The sequence below is a fragment of the Cricetulus griseus genome, chromosome 4, assembly GCF_003668045.3.
Source record: "Cricetulus griseus strain 17A/GY chromosome 4, alternate assembly CriGri-PICRH-1.0, whole genome shotgun sequence".
Lineage (NCBI taxonomy): Eukaryota > Metazoa > Chordata > Mammalia > Rodentia > Cricetidae > Cricetulus > Cricetulus griseus.
This window is the reverse complement of record NC_048597.1, coordinates 42,392,073-42,409,309: the sequence shown is the minus strand read 5'-3', so window position 1 is coordinate 42,409,309 and position 17,237 is coordinate 42,392,073. Positions and strand designations below refer to the sequence as shown.

Below are 17,237 nucleotides of genomic sequence, written 5' to 3'. Positions count from 1 at the left end.
AATGTATTCATCATCCATACATATGTGTATGCGTTTCAAACCTCAGTTCAGCTAACAGTACATGAAGGGTTCTTTTAGAAAAGCCCGGCATGATTTGTATTATCTCTTTCATGCCTTGCATCTACAATAAGAATCAGGATTTATGCCCTCCAGCATCAAAGCTACATTGGCTCCTGAATGAGATTTTCCACCCTATTAGTATTGTGAAGTGGCCAGGATAAGCCTTACCACATTAATAAGAATGTCGCAGTGACAGTGAAGAGCTTAGCAAGAAAAATGTAAGGAATTCCTGCAGGAGGGACTCAGTGCAGGAAGTGGCTGAGTTGCTTCAGTTCCCACTATCCTAGGCCATCTGACAAAGTTGGGAATACAAAACAAGAAATTGTAAAAGAATATGTTGAGGTGGAAGAGATTGCTCAGTAGTTGAAGTGATTGCTGTGTGTGCACGAAATCAGGATCCAGATCTCCAGTGACCATGTAAAAACAGGTGCTTTTCTGTAAGGACAACTATGAACAAAGGCAGCCATATGTTGTGTATGTGGTGTGTGTGTGTGTGTGTGTGTGTGTCCATCCCAACCCACAGAGAGATCATAAGGAATCACAGGCCAGTCAGTCTAGCCAACTGGTGAGCTCCAGAATCAGTAAGAGAACCTGTCTCAAAAGATAAGGTGGAAAGAGATGAGAAAGAGGAAGATAACCTGATGGTGACCCCTGGGTTGCAACAAAAAAAATGATTGAAAGAGAAAGCAACCCTTTCTTGTCATTAAGATGAGGCTGGTCCCTCCTGGCACCATGCCCCCTGAAGAGTTGCATTCTGAAGGGGGTAAGCAGGAGTCAGGGATTAAGGCTATACACATCTAGTGGTTATATCCAATGCACTTTACCCTGCTGTACGGGTTTTTAAACGTTGCCCCAGTCCTTGTATTTTGTAATTTTGTTTGTTTGTTTGCCATAAGCTTGATTTTTACTGTGCAATTTTGCAGAACAAACAGCTTTACAGAGATGAGAGATCACTGTCATCCTCCAGGTTTGGTGGGAAGCAAATTCTGAGACAGAAATTCCAGTGTAGAATGCTTGCTTATCACAGGAGCTCTTTACCAACATAGGTGGGAGAACAATGAAAGAGAGAGAAGAAAAGCAAAGGAAAGGGAATCGAAGGGAAGGGAAGGGAACAGAAGGGAAGGGGAGGAAAGGGAAGGGAAGGGGAGGGAAGAGACCAGAGTAGAGACAATCGTCTGTTATGATGTAGGCTGAACATCCTCAGCTGACCTCATTGTCCACTAGAGTATCCAATATTGTTTTAGAATGTCTAGTGTCTTGATCAATTATTAAATGTAGGTCACTGACTTCTATCACTTTTTATGACCTTATGCAAAGCAGTCCTTTGAAACTGAGTGGTTCAGAAAGGGCTGAGAGTTGAAGGTTGTCTACTGACAAGTGATGAAAGAATTGTTCTGTAAAAAAGTATCCAGAACCGACATCTTCAAGTCATCTTCAAATCTACCTTACCTTGATTCTATGTAAAGCTGGAACCATTCAAACCCTATGTTCATTAATCATTTTTGATTTGTATATCCTTTCAGAGTCTTCTCTAGAATTGGGTTGATTTGCCATTTTCTTTGTGTTTGTGTGCGTGTATATGAATGTAACAATGGAATTTTACAATAGTTTTCATGCCAAAACTATTTCACTTACCAGTACATCTTGGAGATATTTCTAGTTGATTATTTCATATCTAGCATATTCTTTTTTTGGCATGTGTAAATATACAATATATGAGTGGGTGTACATCTGCCACAATGTACCCAATTCTGGTGTTTGGTCTGAGATGTGGGGAAGACTCACTTGTAAGTCCCTACAAAGTAAAAGGATAGTTATGGGTTTAGAAGAGATGATAGCACAGGGTGGATGTTCCCATCCCAAAAGGCAAAAAATGGAGCATAGAAAGGAGGGCTTCAACTGAAGCAAGCATGAAACTGTACAGGAAAGAACCCAAGCCTATAGCTCCCTATCTAATGTTGGGAGGCATGGTAGGAGTTCAAAAACAACAGGGAATGGTCTTATACACTGAGTGAAGCTTAAGCATAGGGAATCTCAAAGTCCACCCCTACATTGACACACTTCATCCAACAAAGCCATAGCACTCCAACAAATCCACACCTCCTACTAGTGCCATTCCCCATGACCTTACGGGGACCAATTACATTCAAACTGTCACAGCAGCTCTTAGTGAACAGTATAGTCTAGGGGTACTCGCCTATCAAGGGAAGTTCTTTCTAATGAATTGACACCTTTATACCCTTGATTTTGTGATTGGTGGTGACGCCATATGTCCTCAAAGCATCTTTCCTATTATCCTAAAGCAAAGTGCCTGGCTTCCTTTGAATGATACTAACCTCTTTATGAAGCCCCTTTCATACTGAACTTTCAGCTTGCTCCTTCTCTGGCCGATCTGCAAGATTTTCTAATCCTTGCACTCTGCCTTTTGCTCCCAATTCTTAATGTAAATTGTATTAAAAGCAGGCAGCAATACTAATGCCATAGACAGAATGATGAGCCAGCTTTAAATTCTACCTATAAATTAGTCCATAACCTTTTTTCATTTATCCTCACACAGATTCATTTTTTCTCCATTTTTTATTTATATTAGAAACAAGATTGTTTTACATATCAATCCCGGTTCCCTCTCCCTCTCCTCTTCCCCTGCCCCCCACTAACACCCTACCTATTGCATACCAATTCTGCTTCCCAGGGAGAGTGAGGTCTTCCATGGGGGTGTCTTCAGAATCTGTCATAGCCTTTGGGATAGGGCCTAGGCCCACCCCCGTGTGTCTAGGCTGAGGGAGTATCCCTCTATGTGAAATGGGCTCCCAAAATCCATTCCAATGCTAGGGATAAGTACTGATCTACTATAAGAGGCCCCATAGATTTCGAGGCCTCCACACTGACATCCACATTCATGGGGTCTGGATCAGTTCCATGCTGGTTCCCCATTGATCAGTCTGGGGGCCAAGAGCTCCCCCTTGTTCAGGTCAGCTGTTTCTGTGAGTTTCACCAGCCTGGTCCTGACTCCTTTGCTCATCACTCCTCACAGATTCTTGGAAAAGGTACAAAAGATGGCTAAATTCTTTGCCATACTTTAACACAATTGGTCTCTGGTACAATTGCCAGTAGAGTATGTGCTCCCTTCTGAAATCTAACGAGTAGTTTTTTACTCTCCACATTGGTGTTACCCATTGTCTTCTGTATTCCCAGGATAATTTCCTAGTATCCGATTAAAGTCTTCTGGCAGCATTCCAAGTCTTTTACATCCTACATCTCCAGAGGTTTTCAAAATCCTACCACCTCAAAGATTTAGGAACCACAGGGTCGGTGCTACAAGGATTCCCCCTTTCTAAGCTGATTTTACTGTGCCTGCCAGTTTTTGGTCACCATAGCAAAGTACCTAAGGAAAGCAGTTTAAAAGGGCAGAAGTTCATTTTATATTATGGTTTCAGTGAGTCATCTATGTTTGGCTGGCTGCTATGCTGATGGGTCTGTTTGAGGCAGAGAATCATAGCGATGAGAACATGTTGCAGATGGGAACACTCATCTCCCGGTGGCCGTGAAAGAGACAGGGATCATAAAACTAGTAAGATTCTACTACCTTGAGCCAAATAAGACACTAGATTGAGTTAGGAGAAAGCCTAAACTATGTATCAATAGAAATTGGTGGTTTTTAGATTCTATTAATAATAAGAAATACTTTTGTATTGCTGGAAATGGAGCTTCAGGATTTGGTATTTACCATGCTGGATTTTTGGTTCCCTTGTTTGATGACTCATAATCCAGCCTTCCATTTTGACACAGGGCTGTTTAGTCTATGCCATTATACATCGGAAGTATGTAATCCCACACAGTTAATCGAGTTCAGATTTTTAAAGTGTTGGAATTGTTAGAGACTATGGGGACTTTTAAAGTTGGATTGTATTTTTATATTATGAGATAAACATGAGACTTTTTTTAACAGCTGATATCGTTTTATTCTGTACTGAAAATTACAGATTTTGTGACAACATACAAACAAATTTCTATTACAATAAATTGATACTCTGAATTAAGAATAACAAAATTTTAATTATTCACAAACTTGAAGCTGCGTGCTTTGTTTAGAGGTGATCAATTTTGATGCATCATTTAGATTTACAAAGATGACTGTCAGTCAGTTAGGTCTAAGTTCTCTGTGTTAAATTATGTTCTTTGGCACATACCTGTAATCTCAGCACTCAGGGCTCTGAGGCAGGATTACTAGTTTGAAGCCAACCTGGGCTACATAGAAACATAGAAACTGTTTCAAACATGCGCGCGCGCGCCGCGGCGCACACACACACACACACACACACACACACACACACACACACACACACACACACACACACACACACACGAGAGAATCTAGAGAGTGCAATGAATCACCCTGTCCTTGATAGACAGACTACAGGCAATGTAACTCCACCGAGACCAGAGTGGTGTCGATAATACAGACTTGCCTCCACAGGCACCCAGCTCTAACCTGTAAAGGCCTACTATGGAAAGTAACAATGAGGTGTTAATTAACAACATTATCAACTCTTATTAAAAATCAACAACTTTGGGTACTTTAGTTTTCATTTTCTGCGTTTTGGGCAGATCCAGAACTTCTTCATAGTCTGCACTCAATCCCTGTGTTCAGCGACCAACTGTGACCATCCGATCTGCATTCTGATTTTCAGGACAATCTTTCTTAAAATGTTCCACAGAGCCACAGAGTGTACAGCCGCCACCATCGGCATAGACTCCTTTGGGATTTTCAGGGCAGGGCCTGGGCAGGTGCCCCATTTTTCTACAGACAAAACATTTTGCAAAAGGAAATTCACCCAGAGCGGGGTCTACGCTAGCTCTGCACTTCGTGATCTCATGCTCTGTGGACCCGCATTGGTAACAAATGCCTGTGCCCATGTCCTGACTTTCCAGTGCAGCCGGGCAATCGGCGACTTCATGCCCAGGTCTTCTACAATGGAAGCATACCATTGCATTTTTCTTTGCTGCTTGTTTTTTTTAACCGTCTTTCTTCCCGTCGGCTGTCTTTTTTTTTTTTAAGGCCACTGCAATTTCTTCCCGTAATTTCTTCCCTGGTTGTCTGTTGCTCTCAACTCTCCATTGTGAAGCCTCTTCGAGTTCTGTTTTAGGTATTCCATGAATCCATTCATGTCTTCATTTAAGCACTCTTTTTTTCTTTTTGTTCTTTTTCTGTTTTGTTTGGGGGTATCATTTTTAGGGGCAGCCTACTGAATTGACGTTGTTTATGCTTTGGAAGGTTTTGGTCTGTGCTCTCTGCAGATCCCTTCTTCATGTGCTCCCATGATGTTGCAGACAAGGGTCTCTTATTATTCGAGGTGGTCACTCTAGCCCATCTGGTCATGGTTTCAGCTGAGGTACTTTAAAGATCTGTGTGAATCCTCCAGCGCAGCTCGATAAACATGAGACTTAGGGACAAAAAGTATGTCGTTATGGCTTAAGAGTGATATGTTTATGTGACAAGTTGACTAGGGACAGGGTTATGATAGTTTTAGTTGTCAATTTGACACAACCTATAATTATCTAGGAAGGACTGCATAGGTTAGGTTGGCCTGGGAGCATGTCTGTGGGGAGTTTTAATTACATTAACTGAGATGGGAAGACCCACCCACTGTGAGTGGTACTATTCCCTAGGCATGAGGTTATGAACTATATAAGCATAGAGAAAGCAAGCTGAGTATAAACATGTATTCATTCTTTTGTGCAATGGGTGAATATATGTGTTATGACTTAGACTAGAGGAGGCAGGATACAAAGGGTGTATTTGGGGAACTTAATGAACTAAATACCTTTTAACAGTATCTACTTTCCAATTTCTTCTTTTATAGAGTAAATCATAATAAAGTCTTCATCATATAGCTTCAAGCACCAGACAGATAATGAATTTTAAAAATGACTTTTGAAAAAGTAATCTGAATGTCCAATAAATTATCACCAAGCTTTGACTTGACAGATTACATTATAAGCCCACAGTCAATGATGATGTATCATTAGACTAGGCATGGCCACATCTACAGGACAATTGTCTAGGACAGTTCTCTCAGAAGCAGCAGGTAGACAGGGAAATAAACTAAAGAGCATGGGAGTCACCTCTAATAAGCTGGATGACTGTAGACTGAGAAAACATTTTATAAATTTAAAAATAAAATCACCAAATCCTTCCTTTAATTGTTAATCCTTCCTTTAACGTCCATTAATATATATTGATGCTAATGAGCATATATCTCAGAAAATAAATTCACAGTTCAACACAACAAAAGGGTTCCTGGTCTTTTAGACATTCTGGCCAGTGAAGGCTGTAGTTTCCTGAAGAAGTCACCAATCAATATGATGTTATTTTGCATCTTACATCAGTAAGAGGAAAACTGTTTGATTTAATTCAACTTTTATTTTTAAAATGAAGCTGAATTTTAATACAAAGCAAGTAGAAGGGCTTTCCTCTGTCTTGTCAGAAAAGGGGCAAAGCCCCTTGCCTTGAAACACATTCTGGAGGGACCCTGTAAGGCTCTAGAGAGTCCTTCGGTGGCTGAATTTGTTGCAACTTCACTACGGAGCTGTTCTAAGGTCTTTGGAAGTGTCTGAGAATAAAAGGGAAATGTCAGAGCATCTGCTGTCCAGTATGACAGGGAAAGGACAGCAGCTCATGACTGATTTGAATCGTGAATTCTGACAGGAGTTCTCTAGCTGGTCATACTGAGAGGAGAACTGTTGGCAGCATGCCGAGCATGACTAAGCTCATGGTATAATCTCCCTTTCTTATGTAGCGTGGTAAATACATCATGAACAGGTTGTTCAGTGACAAGAAGCTTTCAAGACACACACACAAAATGAGAAAAATAACATATATTTTGCTCCTTAGGAAATTTCTGGTACAACCACAGCTGTTTGTTATTATGTTATTTGGAGGGCTCTTTCCTCCCCTCCAAAATCTACAGATGAGGGGGGGGGGAAAGGCTATTATAAATAAACCGTGATTGAATTACTAAAGCCCAGAGACCCAGTGGAATGATTTATTGCAAGGACATTTAATTTTGGAGGAATGGAATGAATTCTGAATTTCAGTGTAGCCTTTGTTTGCACTTTTCTTCAGTGTGGGTCCTCTTTCTGTACAGAACACAAAGTATTGATCATCACACAAAATTTAATTTCCTTTCATTTGAATACCCATGAAAGTAGTGTCAGAGTGGGCCCTTTGTTGCTGATATATGAGCAGGTGCTGTTGAACAAAATGTACATATGAATAGCTGAGGTTCTCGTGTTCTATCTTATGGAAGCTTCCTTTATAATCGAGTAGGCGTTTAATTCCCCTGATTAGAGTAGGACATTACCCAAATTGAAAGGAAGTAGATTAAATGGTAGCATCAGAACCAGATGAATTATCTGTTGATGAGAACACAATGACAAGTGATTAGCATGCTTTTTTTCATCTTAATTTGCCCAATTATCTTTATTTGTTTAGTTATCCTGGGTAGAAAATGAAGCCAATAAAAATTTCAAGACAGAAATGTGCATCATTTTAGTGGAGCTAATATGGGCAAACAGCAGCCAATAAAGTAATCAAGACACAATGTCAGCATCTACCAGGTCAGTTTGTATGCAGAGCTTGGATAAAGAGTGCACTTGCTGCTGGAGCCACAGGAGCACCCCAGGCAGGCATAAATCCAAAGGCTTGACAGGAATTTTGACTTTCTTCCCTACTCTAATTGTGATCTCACCCCAGGGCTCTCAATTCCTGAGAATGAAACAGAAAGTTGCCCAGTGGCCCCATCACAAAAGATACAGCTCTGTCAAAGCCTGCTAACGAGGGGCCAGGAGTTCTGTGACATTATGAAGTGGTTCAGAGTGATGGGTCTTTAAGGAATCCAGAGTTCTTTTAGGGCACAGATCATTGCTCTCTCCTCTTCTAAAACTCAGGGACTAGGACTGTGCCTGCCACAATATCAGTAAACAATTATGTCTTGGTAAATTCCCTAAACACTTGTATAGGAATGAATGAGCCTTCTCATTCTACACTGTGTATTCATTCACTTAGTATGCCTTTCCTCCATCAAGAAAGACTTCTACAAGTGCTTCAGTGTAAAACAGGAGGCTGGAAAGCCAAGCAGAGTTGTCGAAGCACATGGAGCAATTTATTTCAGTAGGAAAGACCTTGCATATTCAGTAGGATGTGTATACACAGACAAGAGAGTCTTAAGTGCCAATCTCAGCAGTAATGGGTAACGGCTATTATACATGTTGTTGAATAAGATGCTAACCTCTCTCATGCTCAGGTTTCTTATATGTACGTTCCAAAGTAAAGCTGGCCTTCAAATAAGAAGAGATAAAATCAAACAGTTATTGAAAATGTTAATTTACCGCTGTCATATACTAGATGTGAGGTTTTTTTTGGTGACACTTTGCTCTAAGTAATTCTACATGGCTTTATATGTGCAAATCAAATTAATTCTGTTTCATGCCCTCCCCTATCACGCTTGAGAGTGACATTCAATTATGAGTGTGTTTTAGGAGACCATTCCATCTTTTTAGGTTGTCTTTTATGTGGCCCAAAAGATGAAGTTCAAGACAAAGAGCCAGTGAGTTCCTAGCTCGAAAGATGAAAGGAGGGTCCTGTGTAGGAATATAAACAAAATTAGATGCTATTATTAACAGAAAGCAAGAAATAGCGTCAAAATGAGTCTTGGGTTGGCTAAGACAGTAGAATAATGATTAACACAAAGTAGGTTTCTGGAAGTATTTGCTAGAAAAACACCTTATGAAGCCATTTTGAAAATCTCAGCATTTCTCCTTTTGCATAATGCTTACTTCTACATTTGTAGCCTTGTGGAACCCCCTTAAAAGCCCTGTATGTAGATTTAAACTGGTATTTTTCTGGATAAATTAGACCCCCAATCTTCTTGTTTTAACAAGAGAAGCTGCAGTTGTGGACTTTAACTTTTCCTCCTTTGCCTATAAAAGAAGAAAAAAGTGCCAGAGAGTCTTTTCTAATACGGCAAGTACTTATATTGTCTAAGAGCACTGACGGGTCAATTATAATAATAATGTCAGGCCTAGTAAGATAAGCAGAAAGAACTGCATACTGTCCTGGGTTTTATCAGGGGGAATGGCAAGAATCTTGAGTATTGTAAGTCTTTGCGACTTCCAAGGACAAATTTATATTAGCAGAGAGACGGGAAGGAGCTGGCAGCGGTTATGAATATTCACACGGGTCTCCTTGTTGTGCAGGAAACAAGATTGATATTCTTGTGAACAGTTCTCATTTTAAAACCTTAGCAAATCAGACCGTCTGAATCTGTTTCATGATGCAGAAAGCTTTATCTTCTAAGTTAAGGAGAATGGGGACATCACTCCAGCTTTCTTAGACTCCTTTTGTTAATTGTGAAGACTTTCATTTTTTTCTTTTTGACTTTCTTTTTTTTCTTTTTTTAAGTTCTGGCTCGGGAAATTCTGTAACGAAGCATGAAAAGGTGAAAAGAAAATCATGCTCAAGACTTCATTTGTATTTGTAGAATAAGGCATGAGTAGGATTTTCCGTATCAATAGTGGAAGGAGGCATATGTGGCATTAATCTTGGACACATGCTGATTATGCCAATGCAGAGTGTGTCATGATCACTGAATGGCAAATTGTGTAAAAGAAGAGCTGTCAATAGTTACAAGGTAGGATTACTTCTTTCCTAAGGTATGGAACATTCAGAAAGTGAGTGGGGGACAGAAACTTTGCAGGGAAAATGCACATGCCCACCAGATAGCAAGCTTTTCTTTCCCAAACCCTACAGCTCCTGCCTCCTAGCTAAAACCTATGTCCCTGCCCCTTTTTGTTTGTTATTGTATACATGTATGCTTGCACAATCACATGCATGTACTCATGTGTGGAAGCCAGAGGTCAGCCTCTGGTGTTGTTCCTCCTATGTTACCAGACACATTTTTTATTTGTTTGATTTTTTATTTTGTTGTTTGGGGTTTGTTTTGTTTGCTTTGTTTTTGAGATAGGATTTCTTCATTTGCCTGGCGTTTGTTGATTAGGTTAGACCAATTGGCCACCAGCTCCAGGGACCCCTTATCTATCTCCCCATCCCTGGGATTACAAGTACTCACTATCACACCCAACTCTTTCTTGTGGTTCTAGGGAGTGAGCTCAGGTGGATCTTCATGCTTGCCAGGCAATCCGTTCACAGACTGAGCCATCTCCCCAGCCACTGATACTCTCCATACTGCATGAGCGATGAGTCCATTATTGACATTTCTGCTGGAGTCTTGTCTTCCATAGCCTGCTGGACTTCTGTGAATTAGGGCAGATCAATAGTAATTTGGTAACTACATACCCAGCAAGTGAAATTATCCTCAGAAATATCTTCTCCATCAAGGCTTCACCTTCTGAAGGTCCTATTATTCCCCTGCCTCTAAACAGTGCTACCAACTGGAACCCAGGGTTCAAATATCTTATCCTATGGGGGACATTTCTCATTCAAATTACCATAGAGATTAAAACTGCCACGGACCACCCCAGCCAGGTATAGGAGTCCCTAGGATGAGGGTCCTCAAAGACTAGGTGGGTAAGGATTCCGTGGTGACAAACAGAAACAAATACAGAGGCAGTTTGAATCTGAGTGTCTTTTGCAGTTCTCAAATAAGGCTTTTGTATAGAGATATTTTCTCAGGGGATGTTTTTGTTAAACAAACCCAAACATATGACATTATTGTTACTTAGCATACTGACAAAGAAATCTAAAACATGAAATCATCCAGAGTTAATCAAAACACAGAATTGTCCTTAGTTAATCAAAACATAGAATTGTCTTAGATCAAATTAATATATATTTATGATAAGTTGTTGTTTAACATTTATTACCTTGTTCTTTTCAGTTTTTTTTGAAATATTGAGCTATTTCAACTATTTCAACTCTTTTTAAAAGCTTTCATTACCAGACACAAGCCCACTCTGGATGACACATGTACAGACATATGAAATTTTATTGTTGGGAAAGTTTTTACTATTTGTACTTATGTGAATGACATGGATGATTTGGAAAGCACTGGTTTTTCTGGAGATGAGGTCATGGCTAGTGACCCTATCTCAGGGGATGGTTTTCTTATCTATACCTTTCACTTGAAATGTCAGTGTAGGCTTTCAGGAAGATTTTGTTAACATGAGAAAAGAATAGAACAACAGAGATTGCCATGAGAACTACGGCTCAATATTTTTCTCTGGCTGAGAGTTCCACAACCGTTTCCAGGAGACCTCCTTCTTTGAAGTTATTGCCTCAGTCTGTGGAAATTGTCACACAGAATCTACTGGATTTCATGTGGCATAAAACAATTATAAACAGTTCAGGAGAACATACATAACTAAATTTGCATTTTAGCTCTCCTGCCTCTAAATTTTCATCTTCTCTGCTTTGTATGTCTTAATATAAGTTGCCTGTCTTATTAATCAAATGAATACAAAACTTCACAGAGAGAGAGAGACAAACTTAAACTATGTGCCTAAACTAATCCCTCTGCCTTTATTCTACCAGAAATAAACTATTAAATACTAAAAGGAGATAAATGATTGTTTATTTCCTTGAGATTTGAGTTGGACTCTTTTTTTCTTCTTTGAATTTTAAGATACTACCAATTGTTGTATAGCAATTTCCTTTGAACTGAAACACCCCCTCTAGTGGGGAGGGAGTAGACTCATGAGACTCAGGAAGTAAACTGATTGTAGAACATTGGGAAAGCTGAGATTGGCAGGAGGCAGGCGATTCCCTCCCTAGATTTACAAAGCAGTAAAGAACAGTCAGGAAGAGGACTCCAACCAGTCAATGACTGAGAAGAAATTGGACCCAGCTAGCTGCCTACGAGACATGCACAGAGCTTAGTGTTGCAGCTTCTGTGAGACTTCACCCATGTTCTGCTGGGCTTTATAGCCATGCAGCTGTAACCTAACAAGAACTCACTGGTTCTGAAAGTTGGACTTTCATACAATGGTCACTTTGGTTTGAAATTGACTCACTATTTAGGTAAATAGATGCATATATTGTATGACCCCAAGAAAAGATTCTCCAGCAACATCAGTGAGAAACTCAAGTGTTTAAAAAGTCATCTGATTCCTTCTGTTGATTTTCTCTTTGCCTTTCTCTGTACATTTCAGCAGAAATGGGAGCGTTTATAATGATACTCCTTTTGGAACATAAACTCTTCAAGCTTCCCCAGGTGAAGTATTCTCCTAATTATTACCTGATAACTACTGATTCATAGCTTATCATCATGTCCAAGAACTAGATTAAAATATATGTATACGGTAGAATTACAGTAGCATAATACGAGTGCATTGGCATTTTGTTATGAAGATGAAATAACATGTAAGACTTACCATCCTATTTTAGATGAAGAGCTAAACTCCAGACAAAATAGGTAAATCAATGGAACGTAAGGTGTTGAATAATAAGCAATGAAGGACAATGATTCAGGAATATGGAAAACAAAGGCGTTGAACCACGTTTCTACATTATTGTCTAGGGTATGTTTTTAGATACTGTCATAGGTGGAGGAAGCTTAAGTATCATCTGAAATGAGGAAACATGTCAAAATGGAAAAATGTTGTAGGAGAGAGTGTTGGAGTGATAGTCTAAGTTCTAGAGATATGTAAAGGACATTTCTCAAATACTCAATACTGACCACAAAATGCAAATAAGAAAATGGTCTTCCTACAAATTCTTGTTCAGGGAGGTTCCAGAAGACTCCAAAACAACATAGGCTATCACCATCATCCTGGTTCCCCATGGTAACCATGTAAAAGACCTCTATAATAAAAACTTTAAGACACTAAAGGAAGAAATTGAAAGTGACACTAGAAGATGGAAAGAAGGCCCTTGATCATGAATTTACAGAATTGATATTGTGAAAATGGTTATATTAGCAAAAACTGCCTTGCAGATCAAACATAATCTCCATCAAAATTCCAATGTCATTCTTCATAGACAAAAAAGAACAATAAAAACAAACAAAAAAAAACAGACCTGATATACATGTGAAAGCACAAAACTGAAATAGGCAAAGGCATCCTTAACAGAAAGAACAATACAAGAGATATCACAATACCTGATTTCAGAGTATATTACAGAGCCATAGTAAAAAAAAAAGTATGGTCCTGGCACAAAAGCAGACATATAGATAATATGGAATAGAGGGTGGAATAGAGGACTAAGAAATAAACCCTCACAGCCACAGTTACATCATTCTGGACAAAGGTTAAAGAAAGGAAGAGGAAAGAGACTCTCATAACTGGGAAAACTGAATTTACACACATAGATCTCTTTTTCTCACATTATATGACAATAAATTCAAAGTGGATCAAATAACTTAATGTAAGACCTGAAACTTCAAAATAAACAAAACGCCTTCAGATAGAGGCATAGACAAGAACACTGGCTAGGGAATAAGAATTAAGTGATGGGAGTAGATGATGTTAAAAGTTCCTGCATGGTAAAGGAAATAATTGTCTACATGAAGTGGGTAGGAAATGGTCTTTGCCAACTGCATATCAGAGAAGTGATTAATATCCATAATATACAAAGAACTATAAACAAGTTAAATAAAAAAAACTGAATTCATATAGTTAACAAATGGAGTAGTGAACGGAGTAGGCAGTCCTCAAAAGGAGAAATACAAATGTCCAATACTCACCTTACCTGTGAAGAAAATGCAAATGAAAACTGCTTTGAGAATCCATTTTATTCTGATTGGAATGGCTATCATTGAGAAAACAAATGACCTCAAATACTAGAGACAATATTCACTCTGGTGAGCCTGTAAACTTATGTAACTATTATGGAAATCAGTATAGATGTTATAAAAATTAAAATTGGAACTAACATATGAGATAACTATTTCTCTCTTGGTATATACCCAAAGGATGCTACATCATTATACTATAGAGATACTTGTGAATCCATGTTTAATGATGGATCATTCACAGTACACAGGGAATAGAATCAGCCTACATAAACAGATGAATGGACAATGAAAATGTGGTACATATACAAATAGACTTTTATGTCACAAAGGAAAATGAAATCATGACATTTACAAGAATCATTGGGCAAGATAAGCCAAACTTAGAAAAATGCTGCATACTTTCTCTATTATGCAGAATATAGATTTATAATTATATATGCGTGTGGCTCTCTCTCTCTCTCTCTCTCTCTCTCTCTCTCTCTCTGTGTGTGTGTGTGTGTGTGTGTGTGTGTGTGTGTGTGTGTGTGAAGGTCAAGAAAGGGAATAGTCAGAGAGAAGGAAGAATTCCTAAGACAGTCAGGGGAGATGATGGTAATGGCACACTTGTAACAGGTAAACAGAAAAGTGAACTATCTAGGGGAAGGAAGAGAACCAAACCAGAGTGGGTGGATGATATAGAGTAAGGTAGTGTGGGGAGGGAATAAATTAGAGCAAAGTATAATCACACAGACACACATGCATGCACACACACACAAATGTCATAGCAAAACTTGTTACTATGTGGTAACTAAAAAAATAATAGAAAGGATGAAATTAGTCAAATAACTTGACTTTACAAAAAATGTTCAATATAGTTTAAAAATAACTATCATTAAATAAAGTACAATTCACAGTATCTCACCCAATTAAAATATTATCTTTTAAAGAAACAGCTGCTTTTTACCACACCTACTATGAGAATGAAGACCATTCTCAACAATCAGACTGCCAGTGTTTCAGAAAATGCTGACATGACTCTGAGGGGGCACACAGGTACCATGAAGGGCCCCAGAGGAACCCTCTGGAAAGACTCTAATCATATCACTCTGGACAGACTATCTGTAGCCATGTTCTCAACATGTTCCCAAGGTTGTTACAGTGGGTCTCCATTACCTGATAAGGTTTGTGAGTTCACACTTCCCTATCAGCATTGTTATTCGGGAGAATCTCCAGTTATATTTCCTGATTTGTTAGGTGAAAAATAAATCGGAGTGTTCAGATGGGGACAGGTGCTGCTTGTTCTTCTTCTCAAATCTAGAAGGATGATTTAACCTTGGAAGAAAATGATACTCAAAATGATATTTCAAACCCAGCAGCTTTGATTTGGGAAGCCACACAGTTAAAACCAAGGGTACAATGGAAGTTTTTGGATGGCATCCATGTGTCCAGAAAAGGAACAGTACGCATTGTTCAAAGAAGCATAGTCAACACAACCTTGAAATTTTTTACCCAGTGACAATATCTCCAAAGATTTAAACAATGGCTTTTTCAGATGCACAGCATGCTGAGGAAGCTTTATCACTCATTGGCCTGGACTGCAAAAGTAGTTCAAGAAGTCCTTTAAGCTGGAATGTAGGGTACCAGACAGAATCTTACATTGATACAAAGAATGGGAGATATGTAGATATTCTAATTACGTGGAAAATTATGAAGGTACTTTTTATTATTTTAATTTTTAAGTCATAATTTAAATAAAAGCGTGTGACATCAGAGAGGCTCCACCTATGAAGTCTCTTCAACATGATAGCTAAACAGGATAGGAACAATGATGATGCCAACATGGAGGGAGTGAAAGTTTGCAGGGCCTCATCTCCATGTAGAGCTTTCCAATTATACAATATATATATATATATATATATATATATATATATATATATATATATATATCAACAATTAAGGAAAAAGAGGTCACTAACAGAAAGCAAGAAGGGATACATGGGAAGGTTTTAGAAAATGGAAAAGGAAAGGGAAATTATATAACTATATCAAAAAAGAGCCAGAAAGAAAACAACAACAACAGCAACAACAACAACAACAAAAAAACCCCAAAAAAACACAAGTATGTTGTTTCCAAGCTTCTCTGCCAAAGTAGCCTTTTAAAATACTTATAATGGTAAGTTGAACATGTTTATTTTAAACTACCAGTAAGCATCTTTTCTCAAAGTAGGACAACAGAAGTTATTTTATTTCTGATAGTTTTCTTTTTCTTTTTTGAAACATAGTTTCACTCTTGGCCCAAGCTGACCAGAAATTCACTCCTCAGGACCAGAAGGCCTGATACTCAGAGGGCACTTCCTACCTCAGTCTCCTGCATACTGGGATCACAGCTGAGCACCTCCACCCCATGCTGAAATTTATTGAGTTAACTGTTTGGGAGACAATGTGGGATAATCCTTTAGAATTTAAATTGTATGCATATTTTTGACCCATTTTCTGACTTTTTGGAGATCTGTCTCATGGAGAATAATAATATGAACATATCTCTTTAGATATTTAATTTCCTTTAAGGCACTTAACACAAATAAGAAATTAGAAAAGTATCCATATATGTCTTGGAACATTCTCATTAAAATATTATTTATGAGCACATAAAATAGAAACTTGAATGAATTAAAGTAGTCTTCAAAATTATTTAGATGGATTCTGATTTAATCACGAATAAGATACATTGCAGACATTAAAATTATGGGACAGAACTTGGGATGAAGCTCAGTGGTAGAGCATTTGCCTCTCATGTGAAAGACCCTGTGTTTGCTCCCCAGAATCACGAAAAACAAAACAATACATTTGATATAGTTAAATATAGTAGAAATAAAGCCATAATATCTTGATACATGAAAAAAATTAGATACCATGTGTAATCCTCTACTTTTAAGTTAAAACAGAAAAAGGAACAACTGGTATATATACATGGTTATGTCCAGTAAAATATCCACAAACACATACAGAAAGTTATTCGTACTTAGAATTTCTAAGTTTTTTTTATAAATTGTTGAAGGAACAAGAATTTACTTTTATAGTAATTTTTAAACTAATTATGCTATTTACACTTTGGAAAAACATTCCTCAAGATTTTTCTACTTTTCTTGGCAATGTACATTCAATTAATATTTCAATTATTAGAAATTATTGAAATTTCTAATTACTTCACATTGATGAAAGAGAAATGTTTGATTAATATTTTCAGTCATTGGCTTTTATCTTCCATTCAACATGTTTTAGGGCACATATGTGCTTTACATTTTTAAAAATTTCCTAGGTATTACTATATATTTTGACTTTGTTGTCAAGTAATTTAATTTGAAAACTGGATTTTCTTATTTTACCTTTCCTACTTGGATATTTTAAAGCTGAATTTGTATAGCTAACTTTAATGGCATTGGG

The 17,237-nt window shown here is 38.1% G+C and overlaps 1 pseudogene; it reads right to left on the bottom strand.

Moving 5' to 3' along the window:
• Positions 1 to 4,516: 4,516 nt before the first annotated feature.
• LOC100757498 lies at positions 4,517 to 5,471 on the bottom strand (annotated as a pseudogene).
• Positions 5,472 to 17,237: the final 11,766 nt, after the last annotated feature.